Consider the following 18,644-nt stretch of genomic DNA (forward strand, 5'->3'; position numbering starts at 1 on the left):
CCACACAGTTTGTGTACATGGTTAATGCACGCTGCATGCTAATACAAAGAAATCCTGAACACAATGTTAAAGTCAAATAATTATAATCACAGTGTATCTCAATAAAAGGACAATGCATGAAATTAGAAGACACAAAACATGTAACAGTGTATTGTCATAATAATGATTATGAGGAGATCCTGTGAAAGTTATTGCTCACAGTGATGTTATGGAAATAATCCACACAGTGATGTGAAGGAAGAAGGTCCAATATAATGTCACAGAACAGAAAAATAATCATAATGATGTCATTACTAAAGGATAAAGATCACAGTGATATCACAGCACAGACATATTTATAACAGCATTATAATCAAAGCCAGTGGCAAAACTACACTGTGTACACAACGATTAGACAGGTGAGTATTTTGATCATTTCTATGCATATTTTCCAACTTCAAGCTAAATAAACTTGAATACTTATTGGATAAAGGACCAGGTGATGTGTATTTGTGTAATGAGTGAGAGTGGGGCCCAAGGACATCAACACCCTTATCATTATTAGGCAGGTTGTTTTCCTAAGGGAAAATGGGTCAAAAAAAAGATTTACTTGACTCTGAAAAGTCAAAACTTTTAAAAACTCTTACTGAGGGAGGCAGCACTATTGAAATTACTAAGATATAGGGGCATGATCACAGAACGTTCAAATTTTGGGAGGCTAATATTCAACAGGGTAGCAAAACATGTTGAGAAAAAAAGAAGCACAGTAACTGCCACAGATTTTAGAAAAATGAAGCATGAAGCATCCAGAAACGCGTTATGTGCTGTCATATTCCAGAACGGCAACCTCCCTACTGTACCCAGAAGTGCAAGGTGTTCAGTGCTCAGAGACATAGTCAAGGTAAGTAAGGCTGAAACCTGATCACCACTGAATAAGACATATAGGTTGAAACATCAAGACTAGACCAAGAAATATTGGAAGATATTCCAAAGATTTAATGGGCTGATGCGATGAGAGTGACATTACAGTATGGGATCGCAGCTGATTCTTTTTGTGAGGTAAAAAATTTCACTGCCTGTTTTTAAACAATATTTTACTTCAAAGAAAGAATCATTTGTGATCCCATGATGAAATGTCTGTATTGTCTTTTGCTTCCTCCCCTGCCCAGGAGATGTGGTATGATCAGACCATGTTCCATACACGGTCAGACACAGAGATTGATTAAAATGAACTTTTGTTCATGGGAAAACCTCTTTTTGTGTAATAATGAGAAATGACACAAGGAAAAAGTATTGAACAAATGAAGAAAGAGAAGTGGAAAAGAGCAATGAAAACTCATGACACCAGCTGCTATCTACGAGTAATTAGAAAGCAATCCTGCTACTTAGTGGAAAATAACATCAGCTGACCTATAAAAAGGTGTCTCATTATTAAGGTGCCACACAAGAAAAATCTCATGATGGGTAAAACCAGTGAGCTGTTTCAAAACCTTCCCAACCTTATTGTTGAAAAACATACTGATGGCATTGGTTACAGAAGAATTTCTAAACTACAGAAGGCTCTATTGAGCACTGTTGAGGCCATAATCTGCAAGTGGAAAGAGCGTAATTTCACCATACACCAGTCACGAGCATGGATTTATATAGTGTGACCTTAAAGAATGGTAAAAAATAAAAAAATAAATATCATACTTACGTTCTGATGGCCCCTGGAGTCTTTATTCGCTCCGTCCTGGCTTGCCGGCAGTTCGCGGTACACTACACTGAAGGACCTGCCATCACATGACTAAATGACATCAGTGCAGCTCCTTCAGTCTACCGCGATCTGCCGGCAAGTGAAGACAAGCACACCGCGGGCCATCAGAAGGTAAATATAATATTTATTCTTTATTTTACAGGTTCTATGTCTCCTCTCCTCCACACCCGGGTACCATCCACACATTGAAATGCTTGGATTCCGCATGTACAGATGCAGTGATGCGGATTCCATGCTTTCCAATGCAAGTCAATGGCGGCGAAAACACAGCGCTTCCGCAAAATAATTGGTAGTGCTCCTATTTTTTCCACAATGATAATCCGCAGCAGAAATTTCCACAGCATGTGCACAGCACATGCGGATTATCATTGGTAAACATGGCAGGCCTTCTAACATGCGTTTTTAAGCGTTTCTGCAGCGCTTTTGCCGCTGCGGAAACGCTTAAAAAACGCATCGTGAGCACACAGCCTGACAGTCATCTGCTGCACTAATTCCTTGCTACTTCTTTAAAAGATCTTGAAGAGCACAAAGAAACCCCAGCTTGCTTTTAAATCATTAACCAGTAGTGACTTTGCTGATGCAGTATAACTGCTTTGAGTTTTATTACTGTGCTTAATTTTGCATGGTGTATAATTGAAATGAAACGGTTTTCCACAATGCCACCTTTGTAAAAGAGTTTGGCTATTTTTCACCTAGTTTTAAGCCTACTGCACAGTTATTTATTTGATGTCTTTGTTTCAACCTACATATGAAAATGATGAACATTATCACCTGTTTTGTATAATTGGTTATTTATACAAATCACTGTAATCGCTATAATCCTACAAAATCCTTGACTTTATGCAACTGTATTTTTTTTATTTTTTTTTTTTACACAGGACAATGTGTTGCTTTGATTGATGATTTTTAAGCTTGCTTAAAAGGAACCTGTCATCTTATTCATGCAGCCCAAATATCAGGCAGATTAAATCAGATCATGGATTGCAGATAGATGTATTTTTCTTTCAAATGCTCAGTCATTTCAGAGAAAATAAACTTTACCGCTCCCACTGCCCCCGGCCGGCTTTACCAAGTGCGGCTGCTGCAGGTGACTGATCAATATATCCCTCTTCAGTTTATAGGGGAAGACAAGTTAATCAGCTCCAGAAGTGCTGTGAAGAGCCGGTTGGGGTCGAGGCTAGACTGGTCTTATATGCGGCTATGGTCCCCAGTTAGATCTTTAAAGATTATTTTCTCTAAAATGCCAAACATTTCAGAGAAAAATATACCTGACTGCAACCGTGCAGCCAGAATCTGATTCATCCTGCTCACTGTATAGTCAGCATGAATCAGATGACAACTTCTCTTTAAACATCAGCTCACACAGAGTACGAGCATTTTGATAATTTTAAAGGTGTTTGCTGGCATGTTTAAATGGCTGATAATCAGGAAGTTAATATTCTTTGAACAATATACAGTACAATAAGTAATTTCCTAACTATTTATATATTTTGCAATAGTTAAATCTCACTTTTTCCCTGATTGAGAAATTCAGCTATTAATATGCTCTAAGAAACAATTTCTTTAATGCAAATGACAGTAACAAAAAAGTAATGGAAAAGTACTGTCAATTATAGTTCCCAAAGGTATGTCAGGTAATATGCTCATGTCCTAACTTTTACACTTTATAATTTTACTTTAGAGTACATGAAATCAGCTACATATAATTAGAGTGCATTTTCCTCATGAAATGACGTCTTTATAGACAGCAAAAAGTAACTTTGTTTATTTATGAAGAGAATCATATTTCCTGTATTTTGCATATCAAACAATTTTGTGCCAATTCTATCTTTAAAGATCAATATCTCAGCCATGACATGTTTATTTTGGTATTAAAGTGAAATAAAGTAATAGTCATTTGAATCCAGGAGTCTGAAGGTAGTGTTTTTCTTTTCTGTTTTCTCACTAAAGCCCAAAGTTGCTTTTAGGAATTATTAATGCTTGTGCTACCTTGTGCTCATTTTCCTCTTACTAGATATGACAGTTACATCTTTATTTTCAAGCCCAGTAGCATGATCAGAATCAGTTTGTAACCTTCTTGCCTGCCAACATCAATGAGACATATTCCTTTGGGTCCATGCATAATTTTTTCGTTTTAAGTGTTTTTACTTTAAGAATGCAAATAGGTAAAGTGAATTTCCAGAAAAAAAGACATCCTGTCAACGTAGATCTAAAAAAAATGTAAAGTAAATTTAGAAATATGATTTCTTAAATAAAATGTTATTATGGCTGCCAGGTATTGAATATACAGGGACAGAGCCTGTGTAATCCACCAGTGGCATTTGTACACTATACTTACAGATGAGTTATGATTTATTTTGATAAATAATATAATCGTATTAAGCCGTCCAATTCAATAATAATCCTATTGAAGTATTGAGTGCTTAGAAGTAAACATCCTGATTAATTTGCTGTGATATACTTCACAGCACCGTTAATAATCTGAACAAGTTGTACTCTGTATCTATGTACCTGGAGATAATCTGTGTCAATGATGATTAGTAACTACAATATTTCAGCATTCGATTGTCATGGCCTGCCTATTCCTCACATAGAAGCAGGGAATTACTCTGTGAAACCAGATAGCTTAAATGTCATTCTCGATTTAAGAGCCCACATACATCTTTATAGATTCTAAGAATGTCTTATTGTACTGCCAGTATAGGAGAAAAGTAAGAAATTAAATCATTACCACCAATCTGTAATGGAAATTATCTGTATTCTCATGGAAAAGCTACACAACATCTGTACCATATCCTTTTGTAGAAGTTCTAAAAACAATGGGCCCAATTCATTATTTGTGTCAGTTTTCTTTCTATTTTTGTCTTGTGGTATTCACTAAAGTTTTTTGCTATAATGTATATAAAATGGCTCAATTGGTTTATGAATTTTGCATGCTCTCTCCTGCTCCCACCTACTAACACTTTCTCTGCTCCTCCTCACTGCCAGCGATATCTCCCCAAATCATGGTCCTCCTCACCACATCCCCACAGTCACTTCCACCTCCTATACACAATCTATCAGAAACTTTCGCAACCCTTCTAACCTTATACACATCCGCCCAGCCCCCACTTCCCCAGACCCTCTAACAGGAGCTCTATGGAACGCTTCCTCCATCTGCAACAAACTTTCCTAGATTTATGATCTCTTCATCACTAACAAATTTTCCTTCCTCGGCATCACCGAAACCTGGCTCACCCCCTCTGACGCAGCCTCTCCAGCTGCTCTTTCGTACAGTGGATTCCATCTATCTCACACCCCCCTTCCCCATTGGCAAGCATGGTGGAGGAGTAGTTTTTTTTTGATAACTGCTCCTTCACCCAAATCCCACTGCCACCCACCATTACTTTCCCCTCTTTCGAGGTGCACTGTGTGCACATCTACACCCCCTCCAGCCTCCAACTGGTTGTCATTTACCGCCCCCCAGGACCAGCCACCACCTTCTTTGACCACTTCACCACCTGGCAACTTAATTTCCTTTCCTCTGACATCCTCACTATCATCATGGGTGACTTCAACATCCCCATTGACACTTCCCTCTCAGCTGTCTCTAAGCTTCTATCCCTCACTTCCTCCTTCGGCCTTGTTCAATGGTCTTCTGCAGCAACTCACAAAGATGGCCACACTATAGACCTCATCTTCACCCGCCTCTGTTCCCTATCAGTCCTCTCTAACTCACCTCTACCTCTTTCTAACCACAACCTACTTACATTTTCTACCCTCTCCTCTTCAGGGCCATAATCCCCACTCCACAGACTTGCACACCCTCACAGAAATCTTTAACACCTTTACCTACACTCACTCTCTGAATCCCTTCTCCCTCTTATAGACATTAGTTCATTACATGATGCAGATATTGCAGCCCCTTTATACAACACCACAACAGCTGCAGCTCTCAATTCGGTCGCCCCCTCACACATACCAAAGATTGCACAATCAACAGGCAACCCTGGCACACCAGCCTAATTAAAGAACTGCGAAGGGCCTTCAGGGTTGATGAGCGGAGATGGAAAAGGTCCCACTCCAATAAGCACTTCATCACATTCAAACAGTCCCCACTCACTTCAGCAAAACAAACATACTTCTCATCTCTCATATCCTCCTTGTCTCACAACACTAAACAGCTATTCAACACCTTCAATTCTCTCATCTGTCCCGCAGCGCCTCCTCCCTCTTCTCTCATCTCAGCCAAAGACTTTGCCTCATTCTTCAAGCAGAAGATTGACACCATCAGACAAAGCTTTTGTCTAATGTCCCCACAGCCCCTCATCACATCTATTCAATCCTCCTCCTCCAAAACCAGCTTCTTCGCTAGGGATGAGCAAGCACTAAAATGCTTGGGTACTCGTTGTTCGAGTCGAGCAAATTGGAATGCTCGAGTGCTCGGACCGAGTAATGAGCCCAATGTAAGTCTATGGGAAACTCGAGCATTTTTCCAGCGGCCTTCCCCGGCGGTCTGTAGAGGGCCTAAAAATTGCCCAAATCGATGGGAACAGTGTTCAAATGATATAAGATCAGCATGAGGAAGACCCCTGGAAGCATTTCTGATGCCTAGGTCACTGCTGTCAACAATGTTGTCAGAGGTATTACGGACTCACAATAAAACATGCAAAAACGAAACCAAAATGGATTTTCCTGGGAAATATGTTAAGGAACATCCTTTCCAGGGTAATGACTTGTATATAAGGCAAAATAATTAAACAAAAAGAAAAATACTCCTCCACACCTTGGGCTATGTTCACATGTAGTGTTTTTTATGCATTTTAGCACTTTTACACTGCTTTCAACCAAGACAAATGCATTCATTGGGAAATGTAATTTTAACATTTCACAACCTTATCTGACCATGTGGTGTGTGACACATCATCCGACACATGCATACAGTGCTGAAAATACATGGGAAGAGCATGGGGAAGAACCCTGAAAGCATCTCTGACTCCCAGGTCACTGCCTAAAAGTGTGCCAAGCATAAGTGATCATTGGCACATGTGAAGATGCCTCCTGTCATGCACTTGTTGTGGCAGACTTGCAACAATCACCGTCCACGTCCTTGTCCCAGCGCAGAATTCCGTTGACCCTACCCCATTCCTTGAAATGCAAGCGCAAGTATGCAGCCTCCCATAGGCTGCAATAGTAAACTGCCAGAATTTTGGGCAGCTGCTTGCATTTGAAAGGTGGCCTTTTAGGCTCGTGGAAGTGGAAGCAGTCCACAACCTCATGGCGGCGGTGGCCGGGTGTCCATACTTGGTCCCCAGCCGCCACTATTTCTCCTGGTATTGTCTCTGCCTTCTACAAGCGCGGGTCTCTGAACATTGCTGCTGGTACTTTTCTGTGGGAATCTGCTTGCCTCCTACCAGCCTGGAATATTTCCAGTTAAACTATGGTACAATGCCATGGTATTTGCACTGCCCCCCAGTACCAGTAGCAAAACCATCCCCAATTTCCTTCTCCGAAATTTTATTTGGTAGACTGAGTGTCTGCTCAAATACATTAGTTTCTCAAAAAGTAGCTGAAGATAGAGTGGCAGAAGGTGCAAGTTTCTCCAGCCTGTTAGATATCAGAGGGTGAACGGGAGCACATTGGCTCAGTGGTTAGCACTGAAGCCTTGCAGCGCTGGGATCCTTGGTTCAAATTACAGCAAGGACAACATCTGCAAGAATTTTGCATGTTCTCCCAGTGTTTGTGTGGGTTTCCACCTCAGTAAAAAGCAGCCAGAGAGTTTCCGGGAACCTTCCCACACACTTTTCCTAGCCAGGACTGCTTCTCGGCAGGGTTGGACGGTCCCACCAGAGAATCCTTTGGTGGGCCCTGGTTTCTCCATCAGGAGAGTTCATGATAGCGCAAACTTTGCAGCTGCTATGGGGCTCTTGAGCGCAGGAGAAAGGTGAGCCCTCAGAATCAAATCCTCTGGTGGGCCCAATGTTTTTTCAGTCTGAAACTGCTTCTCAGTGGGAGTTGTATTTCACCACAGCCAAATTCTTTACCTCGGTGAAAGGACTGGAATAGAGGGAAACCATATTTACTCCCCCTGTAATTTCTCCATCACCAGGTTCCGCTCATTGTCACACATGACCATGCCTGGCTGTACGTTCAGCAGTGAGAGCCACAGATCAGGCTGCTGTGTTACAGCTTTCAACAACTCTGCAGTGGTGGGCGGTTTTTCACCTAAGTATTAAGCATGTTATCTTCAGCACAGCCTGTTGCCGCTTGGCCAAGGCAGTGCTGCAGTACTTTCAGCTTGTAACTACACTGTTTTCCAAATTATTATGCAAATAATATTTTCTCAGATTTTCCCAAATTACCTATATGAATTGCAGTCATTGTAATTTTCCAGTCAAATAACTATTAGAGTACAATTGAAAGGTTTTTAAACAAACTGCCTATGATAACAGTATATTTTTAAAAAAATAAAAAACTCAAACTGCACTCAAAATGCATGTTCCAAATTATTATGCACAGCAGAGTTTTCAACCTTTTCATTTTAATAAAGAACAAAAAAATGGTCATTTTTTAATTATAAGTATTAGCAGGTTATTACAAACTGAAATCAAACAGTTTTCAACTCAAAACTTTATTCTAGGTGATGTTACATTTGCACATAGGACCGCTTGTTCAAAAGGAGCTTCTGAACTCTCTCGTCCATTGAATTTGTCAGGTTTTGGATGGTTTCTGCTTCAATTGTTTTGCATGAGGACAGAATACCCTCCCAGAGCTGTTGCTTAGATGTGAACTGCCTCCCGCCATCATAGACACTCCATTTGATGATGCTCCAGAGGTTCTCAATGGGGTTGAGGTCAGGGGAGCAAGGGTGCCACACCATAAGTTTGTCCCCTTTTACTCTTCCAGCATCTTTTAAGTTGTTCTGTGTCTCACAAATGTTCTTCTGTGTGATCCAAACACCTCAATCTTTGATTCGTCTGTCCATAAAACTTTTTTCCAATCTTCCTCTATCCAATATCTGTGTTCTTTTTCCCATATTAATCTTTTCCTTTCATTAGCCAGTCTCAGATTTGGCTTTTTCTTTGCCACTTTGACCTGAAGGCCAGCATCCCGGAGTCGCCTCTTCACTGTAGATGTTGACCCTGGAGTTTTGCGTGTACTATTTAATGAAGCTGCTAGTTGAGGAGTTGCGAGGCGTCGATTTCTCAAACTAGAGACTCTAATGTACTTGTCTTGTTGCTCAGTTGTGCAGCAGGGCCTCCCACTTCTCTTTCTACTCTGGTTAGAGCCTGTTTGCGCTCTCCTCTGAAGGGAGTAGTACACACCGTTGTAGGAAATTTTCAGTTTCTTGGCAATTTCTCGCATGGAATAGCCTTCATTTCTAAGAACAAGAATAGACTGTCAAGTTTCACATGAAAGTTCTCTTTTTCTGGCCATTTTGAGAGTTTCATAGAACAAACAAATGTAATGCTCCAAATTCTCAACTAGCTCAAAGGAAGGTCAATTTTATTGCTTCTCAAATCAGCCAAACCGTTTTCAGCTGGGCTAACATACTTGTGCAAGGGTTTTCTATGGTTTTCTAAATATTCATTAGCATTCTTACACAGTTAGCAAACAGAATGTACCATTAAAACACTGGAGTGGTGATTGTTGGAAATGGGCCTCTATACAACTATGCAGATATTGCAATAAAAACAAGACGTTTGCAGCTAGAATAGTCATGTACCACATTAACAATGTATAGAATGTATTTCTGATTCATTTAATGTTAGCTTCATTGAAAAAAAAAAGTGCTTTTCTTTCAAAAATAATGACATTTCTAAATGACCCCAAACTTTTGAACGGTAGTGTACATATTTTTTTAATGGTATTTTTTAAGACAAATGCATTCACCTTGAAATGTAATTTTAACATTTTACAACCTTATCTGGCAATATGGTGTCTGGTATCATCAGATACATCTTGTTTCATTTATGATGGAGGGACTCTGAAAGTCACAAAGCCTATATTTAAAGGACCATCAGACTGCCCTTACTATTCTTAAAGGGCCAGCAGTCGGCCCTCGTAATTGTTAAGAGAGCCCTCAGCCAGCTATGTTTTGTTGTTCCCATTAAAAACGAGTGGGTCTCCTATACTGTTATTGTGTATGCAGTGACTGCAAGGGCTGCCAAAAATTTGGACGCAACTCAATACCCGTTTGAAGAGACATAGAGGGGGGTCTCAGTAAAAAAAATGTTCCCATTATAAAGGAGTGGGTCTCCTATAGTGGTAATGCCCATGCTGTGACTGCAAGGGCTGCCAAAATTTGGGAAAAACCCCACTAACAATTTAAAGACACATAGAGCTGGGCCACAGTAATGAGAACAACATGTTCCCATTATAAAGGAGAGGGTCTGCTACTCAGTTATAGAGTATAAAAAACCTATCTGCTTACCATACAATGCATGGTCCGCAAATCCCTATAGTAGAAGCGAAACCAAAAAATCTATATTGGAGAGAAAAATACGAATGCGAGTGAGAGAAGACACCCCTCCCCTTAACACAGGTTGTTATTAGAGTTTACTTATAAGCATTCTCCAAACAGACACAAAAGAGGGATTAAATAAAAACTATATATTTTATTGAAAAGAAGTTAATATCATAAAAATTATAATCAATATAAATAGTGAAGGACAGTATAAGGACAACAAGGGAAGGGGGGAGAGGATAGCTAGAGAGTAATAGGGTGAGATGGATAATGTGACAAAGAGACTAACACCCCATAATAGCATTCAATACATAACAGGTGTAAGTATGCTACCAATGGATGGAAATCCTAACACTGACTATATCTAATGATGGTGGTTACAAATCCTCTAAGGCAAGTTAAGAAGATATCTAGCATGTGACCGATAGCCCTGTATATAAAATACATACAGATAGGTACCAGAGCGGTTACATTTAATCAGACAGGCTGTAATCATAACTGTTGCGCAGTGAAATATGCGTGTCAGTAAGTCATGAATACAAGCCTCAAGCTTCCATTACCTTGTGTCATGTCAGTGAAATCCAAGATAGCGTGGGGGAGAATGCTGGAAGTGTGAAGCAGCCTTGACGCGCGTTTCGCCCGGAAGTGGCTTCGTCAGGAGGCGTGGCTACCATGAGGAGAGGGAACACCTTATGTACCGTAATGTACCAATCGGGATTCGGTACATAGTAATGTCCCACCCCCGGCGATGACGCGGGCGCCCCCACGTCACACGCGGCCAGGAAGGAACAGGAGTACCTCCATGTTGCCACAGCAATGCGGCCCGTCTGAGACGCCGCCGGGATGGAAGCATATACATATGGAGGCAGGTATGTTAAGATACAGAGGACGCATCTGAAAGCCTGAATGAACAGGCAACAAGCTGTGGGAGGCTAAGCATCATGCAAGCACACAGAGTGGCCACCTCACTGCATCGCACAGTGCTGGGCCTCCATCAGCGCTAGAGCAGTGATTATGAGCAGTCCTGAATGGTAAGATAGGAGGGAAAAGGGGGGGCCCTATTAGTATCTCTTCCATGCATTGAGGGAAGAGTTGTCCTGTATGGGCAATATCCCAAGTATATCAGTCTAGGGGTAATTAATTGCTAAATAAATATAAAGAGATATAGAGCTTATTAGTCATAAGCGCCACATCTAGAAATATAATGCAGTAGGGGATCCCTCTTTTTTTTGTAGGATTAATACATGAAAATTTACAGAATTTCAAAAAGTCAAAATTCAAGCCATCACAGTACATGAATGATCAATCAAAAAAGTACATAAAGCAGTTATTAAATTAATACATCACAAATATGTCCTCCTATGAAGTGGCCATAAATTGTCCCATAGCTGATATAATCGTCATATATGTATAATGATTCATTATTCAAGGAAAATTGCATAATGAATCATTATACATATATGACGATTATATCAGCTATGGGACAATTTATGGCCACTTCATAAGAGGACATATTTGTGATGTATTAATTTAATAACTACTTTATGTACTTTTTTGATTGATCATTCATGTACTGTGATGGCTTGAATTTTGATTTTTTGAATTTCTGTAATTTTCATGTATTAATCCTACAAAAAAAAGTGGTGTCCCCTACTACATTATATTTCTAAATGTGGCCCTTATGACTAATAAGCTCTATATCTCTTTATATTTCTTTAGTAATTAATTACCCCTAGACTGATATACAAGGGATAGTGCCCATACAGGACAACTCTTCCCTCAATGTATGGAAGAGATACTAATAGCCCCCCCCTTTTCCCTCCTATCTTACCATCCAGGACTGCTCATAATCACTGCTCTAGTGCTGACGGAGGCCCAGCACTGTGCGACGCAGTGAGGTGGCCACTCTGTGTGCTTGCATGATGCTTAGCCTACCACAGCTTGTTGCCTGTTCATTCATGCTTTCAGATGCGTCCTCTGCATCTTAACACACCTGCCTCCGTATGTATATGCTTCCATCCCGGCGGCGTCTCGGACGGGCCGCATTGCCGTGGCAACATGGGAGGTACTCCTGTTCCTTCCTGGCCGCGTGTGACGCGGGGGCGCCTGCGTCATCGCCGGGGGCGGGAAATTACTATGTACCGAATCCCGATTGGTACATTACGGTACATAAGGTGTTCCCTCTCCTCATGGTAGCCACGCCTCCTGACGAAGCCACTTCCGGGCGAAACGTGCGTCGAGGCTGCTTCACACCCCCAGCATTCTCCCCCACGCTATCTTGGATTTCACTGACATGACTCAAGGTAATGGAAGCTCTAGGCTTGTATTCATGACTTACTGATACGCATGTTTCACCGCGCAACGGTTATGATTACAGCCTGTCTGATTAAATATAACCGCTCTGGTACCTATCTGTATGTATTTTATATACAGGGCTATCGGTCACATGCTAGATATCTTCTTAACTTCCCTTAGAGGATTTGTAACCACCATCATTAGATATAGTCAGTGTTAGGATTTCCATCCATTGGTAGCATACTTACACCTGTTATGTATTGAATGCTATTATGGGGTGTTAGTCTCTTTGTCACATTATCCATCTCACCCTATTACTCTCTAGCTATCCTCTCCCCCCTTCCCTTGTTGTCCTTATTCTGTCCTTCACTATTTATATTGATTATAATTTTTATGATATTAATTTATTTTCAATAAAATATATATTTTTTATTTAATCCCTTTTTTGTGTCTGTTTGGAGAATGCTTATAAGTAAAACTCTAATAACTACCAGTGTTAAGGGGAGGGGTGTGTTCTCTCCATCGCATTCGTATTTTTCTCTCCAATATAGATCTTTTTGGTTTTGCTTCAGTTATAGAGTATGCAGTGAGTGCAACGGCTGCCAAAATTTAGGAAAAACCCTACTAACAATTTAAACACACATAGAGATGGGTCACAGTAACGACATGTTCCCATTAGAAAGGAGAGGGTCTGCTATACAGTTAAAGGGTATGCAGTGAATGCAGCTGCTGCCAAAAATTTGGAGGAACTCCAATGTCCCTTGCAAGAGATGTAGAGGTTGCAGGGTCTCCTGCAAAATATGCTCCCATTATTAGGAAGTGTGTCTTCCATACTGTTTGCCTATGCAGTAAAGCAACGGCTGTCAAAAATTTGGAGAAACTCCAATGCCCCTTGCAAGAGACATAGAGGTTGGAGGGCCTCCTGCAAAAAATTGCTCCCAACATTAGAAAGTGGGTCTCCCATACTGTTTGCCTATGCAGTGAAGCAACAGCTGTGAAAAATTTGGAGGAACTCCAATGTCCCTTGCAAGAGACGTAGATATGTTGATATGGTACATATGGTGTATGGTGGTGACATGCTGATGGAGGATGAGGATGCGGAGAAGGAGGAGGACAAGAGCAAATAGACAAAATCAGGAAGCATATACCCATGTCTGGGTGTGTAGAGAGAGGTGCATGAGAATAGAGTTAGACCTCCCCAAAAAAAGACACTGTATTTGAGTTTATGTTACGCTGCTCTCATTTGGTGGTGTTGAGAAGACTAGCTGAATCCAGCCCTTGTTCAATTTTATAAGAGTCAGCCTGTCAGCATTTTCAGTTGACAGGCAGATGCGCCTATCAGTTATAATTTCACCGGCGGCACTAAAAACCCGGTCTGACAAAACGCTAGCAGCAGGGCAGGCCAGGACCTCCAGGGCATAGAGAGCCAGTTCATGCCACGTGTTCAGCTTGGATACCCAATAACTATAAGGCACAGAGGAATCACGGAGTACGTTGGTACGGTCGGAAAGGTACTCCCTCACCATCTTCTGAAACTTTTCATTCCTTGAGAGAGTACCAGGGCTTGTGCAATGGGACGGTCTGAGATAACTGTCCCAGAATTTTGACAGTGTTCCTCTGTCTCTGCTGGATTGTATTTATGTCTCTCTCGCCTGTACTCCTTCGTTGTCCAATGAACTGTGACCTCTGCCGCCAGCGTTTTCAGATGGGAAATTTTTTAATAATTCTACAACAAGGACCTTCTCGTACTGCATCATTTTATTAGGCCTGTCCTGCACAGGAAAAAGAGACATAAAGTTCTCCTTGTAGTGTGGGTCTAGAAGTTTCACCAACCAATAATGACTGTCACCCAAAATTTGGACAATGCAAGGGTCACGAGAAAGGCAGCATAACATAAACTCCCCCATGTGTGCCAGACTGCAAAGAGGCAAGACTTCCGTGTCCTCACCAAGAGGATAACTGACCATGCTCTCCTCCTCATCGTTCTCCTCTTCCTCCTCCTTCCTGTCCTCAGGCCATCCACGCTAAACAGAAGGTGTGACAGTTGTGAAGGTAGTACCGTCTATATCGCAGGAAACTAGCTCCCGTTCATCCTCCTCCTCCTCATTGTCACCCAATCCACATTGGGATGAGATGAGGCTGGGCTGTGTGCAATCACCCTGTATGGTTCCTTGCTCCCTCTCATCGTGCTCTGCTTGCAATGCATCCTCTTTAGTTGTGAGCAGAGAGCATTTCAGAAGACAGAGAAGTGGGATGGTGACGCTAATTATGGCGTCATGGCTGCTCACCATCTTGGTGGAGTCCTCAAAGTTTTGGAGGATGATACATATGTCTGACATCCATGTCCACTCCTGAGGTCTTATGTGTGGAGTCTGAACTGAATACGGATAGCCTTGTTGATGCTAGTAGTCAACAACTGCCCTCTTCTGCTCACAAATCCTTCCCAACATCTGCAATGTAGAGTTTCAATGCGTGGGGACATTGCAGATCAATCGGTGAGCTGGAACCTGCAAAAGCTGCTGAAGCACGGCAACGGCGGAGGAAGCTATAGCTGACTTTCTAAAATGGGCACACAGGCGGCATACTTTGACAAGCAGATCCAACAGATCCGGGTAGGTTTTGAGAAACCGCTGAACCACGAGGTTAAGCACATGGGCCAGGCATGGTACGTGAATGAGCTCACCTCGCCTCAGAGCTGCCACCAGATTCCGGCCATTGTCACACACAACCATGTCTGGCTATAGGTTCAGCGGTGTCAGCCACAGCTCTTCCTGCTGTTTCAGAGCTGTCCATAACTCTTCAGCATTGTGCGATTTGTCACCTAAGCATATTAGCTTCATCACAGCCTATTGCCGCTTGGCTGAGGCAGTGCTGTAGTGCTTCCAGCTTGCAACTGATGTGGTCATTTTGGAGATGGAGGCTGAAGAGGAGGAGGAGGTGCAGGAGCTGTAGAATGTGGGGGCAACCCTGACAGGTTCAGGGTGGGAGGCATCTTGGCATGTGCCATGGACAGGGGATTGGCGTGCATGCACAACAGCGGAGCAAGCAGTGGTGTCACCCGCAGACACTGTTGCTGGACCCTGGGGTTCGGCCCGCTTAGTTGGGTGCTTTGCTGCCATGTGCCAGATCATTCTGGTGGTGGTCAGGCTTCTAGTTTTTGCTACCCCTGCTCGTGCTGGCCTGGCAGGTGATACAAATGGCCTTTTTGGAGTTATCTGCAGAGTCTTTAAAATTAACCAGACTTGGGAAGACCTAACAGTTGTACTGGCAAGTTCTGTCATTTGGCGTTACGAGGACCGCTTTCCCGCCTTGTGTCTGCGCCCACCACGCTGCTTCTTCCTGTCTGTTGTGGTGCTACGCCTCCCTCCGCCTGTGTGCTGCTGTCCTCACTCTGTATGTCCCTCTGTCCGGTTGGGTCAGTTACTATATCATCCACCACCTCGTCTTCCACTTCTGCATCCTGGTTCTCCTTCTGACTTTCTGGCAATTGTGTCTCATCATCCTCCATCTCTTGCGACAGTAATTGCACTTTCTCACCGTAGCCTTCGTGTGACCGTGGCTGCTCCAATATTTGGGCATCGCTACACGTGTTCTCACCTTGACTCGCTTGAAGCTGGCCGGACGAGAGGCCCGAATCTACAAATGGAAAAGTGAACAGCTCTTCTGAGTGTCCAAGTGTGGGATCAATTGTCTCCAGGCAATCAGCATGGTGGGAGCAAGAAGGATCAGGGTGAGGAATATGCGGTCCTGACTCATGGCTAGTTGACCGTGTGGAAGACAGGATGGTGGTGGTGGCTAAGCGACTTTAAACATCTGCTATCCAACCAATAACCTTTTGACATTGCTTTGTGTTCTGCGGTCCCCTATTAATTGGGACAGGAAGGTCGAACGACAAGATGTGGGTGTTTGTTGTGGCACAATTTCAGCTTGCCCACGGCCACATTCTCGGCCTCTGCATGCACCATCACGTTCACGTCTCCGTCCCTTGCCATGCACCTTGCCCATTTTTAATGGAAGACAATATTTTCCACGTTCATGAGAAATCCATGGCTGATTTTGGAATGCAATTATATGTGATACGTCTGACAGAGAACAACAATTTTAAAAAGCTGGTCTGTAATTTGCTAATACTATTCTACAAAGAGACCTAGTGTGAATAGCTTCACCGACACACTGCAATGGAATGAGAATGGAAGAAATGTCTGATTTTTGAACAGTCTTATAGGTGATATGTCTGACAGAGAACCACGGTTTTAAATAGCAGGTCTGTAATTTACTAATATTATTCTACACAGAGACCTAGTGTGAATAGCTTCACCGACACACTGCAACGGAATGAAAATGGAAGAAATGTCTGATTTTTGAACAGCCTTTTAGGTGATATGTCTGACAGAGAACCTGTAATTTACTAATATTATTCTACACAGAGACCTATTGTTAATAACTTCACCGACACACTGCAACAGAATGGAAAAGGAGGTTAATATTTTTCACGTTCAATTCAAATTTCTGGATCTTTATCGCTGAAATATGGAACAGATCTGGCTTTATTCTGCAGTGAGAACAAGCAAATGGAGCAGAAAAATGGTGTACTCTGGATTGCTTTTTAAGCAAATAACCAGGATTAGGATAAAAAAAAATTGCCTATGTCTAGAAATATCTGTAATTATTACAGCAGCAGCAGCAGACAGGTCGTATAATGGACCCTCTTGTGCTGTATCATACACTGTAGTCTGCCTCATACACTGCCTGCCTGCCTAGCACTGATTATATGCAGATGGATTAGTCCTCAGAAGGACTGTTAGTTCAGATGGATATATATATATGTTGTGGAATACCTATACTGACAGGACGTTCAATGCACCCTCTTGTGCTGTATCATGCACTGCAGTCTGCCAAATACACTACCTGCCTGCCTAACTCCTGCTATCATCAATGAATATATGCAGCTGGATTAGTCCTGAGAAGGACTGTTAGTTCAGCTGGATCTTTTTTTATGTTGTGGAATACCTATACTAACTATAAACAAACAAATCTCTCCCTGACGCAGCAGCAGCTCCCCTACTCTGCCTGATTCCGGGGTAGACTGTGACGAGCATGGCGGCACCTTGTCTTCTATACACCTGACGATGCTGTGCGGCCAGCCAATCACCGTAATGTTCACAACCAACTTGGCTATGGCATTACAGTGCATGGCAGGCAATCCCTGCATGTTCATTGGCTCTCTAAAGAGTGCCAAACATGCAGGGAGGGTAACTGAGCTCCCGCCTGAGCAACCTGGAAATACTCACCGAGCGCTGAGCTCGTAAAGCACAGCGATGCTCGGGCGAGTACCGAGCAGTGGCAAACGCATTCGCTCATCACTATTCTTCACTAGTGATGAGCAAGTATGTTCTGTTAACCCTTTTAGCGAGTATGCTTGGGTGAACACCGAGGATCTTTTGCGTGCTCGGGTGTTATGTTTCAGTCTCTCTGTGTGCATGATTTGCGACTGTTTGACAGCTTTAATACTTGTGAGGAATGCCTAAGAAGCAGACATTCCTCACATGTATTAAAGCTGTCAAAAAGTCAAAATTATTAAAATTATTCTTCACCATTACGGAAGATCTACTTTCCACTTTACTCTCTAAATCACACCTTACCACCTGTGAACTTGACCCAAACCCGTTCCACCTTATCCCCAACCTTACCACAGTCTTCATCCCAACTAGTGATGAGCAAGTATGTTCTGTTAGCCCTTTCGAAGAACATGCTCGGGCGAACACCTAGTATCTTTAGCATGCTCGGTGTTATGTTTAAATCACTCCCATGTGCATGATTTGCGACTGTTTGACAGCTTTAATACATGTGAGGAATGCCTGTTTCTTTCGCATTCCTCACATGTATTAAAGTTGTCAAGTAGTCACAAATCATGCATACAGGAGTGATTTAAACATAACACCGAGCACGCTGAAGATACTCGGTGTTTGCATGAGAATGCTCGTAAATCTTGAGTAACGAGAATGCTCGCTCATCACTAATCCCAACCCTAACCCACCTTTTCAACCTGTAACTAACAACTGGTGTCTTCCCCTCATGCTTCAAACATGCCTTGATCACACCCATCCTCAAAAAGCCCTCCCTTGATCCATCCTCTCTGACTAGCTATCGCCCCATATCACTTCTCCC

The sequence above is a fragment of the Phyllobates terribilis genome, unplaced genomic scaffold, assembly GCF_046119375.1.
Source record: "Phyllobates terribilis strain yellow unplaced genomic scaffold, ASM4611937v1 Scaffold_1__5_contigs__length_1240528914, whole genome shotgun sequence".
NCBI classification, from domain to species: domain Eukaryota; kingdom Metazoa; phylum Chordata; class Amphibia; order Anura; family Dendrobatidae; genus Phyllobates; species Phyllobates terribilis.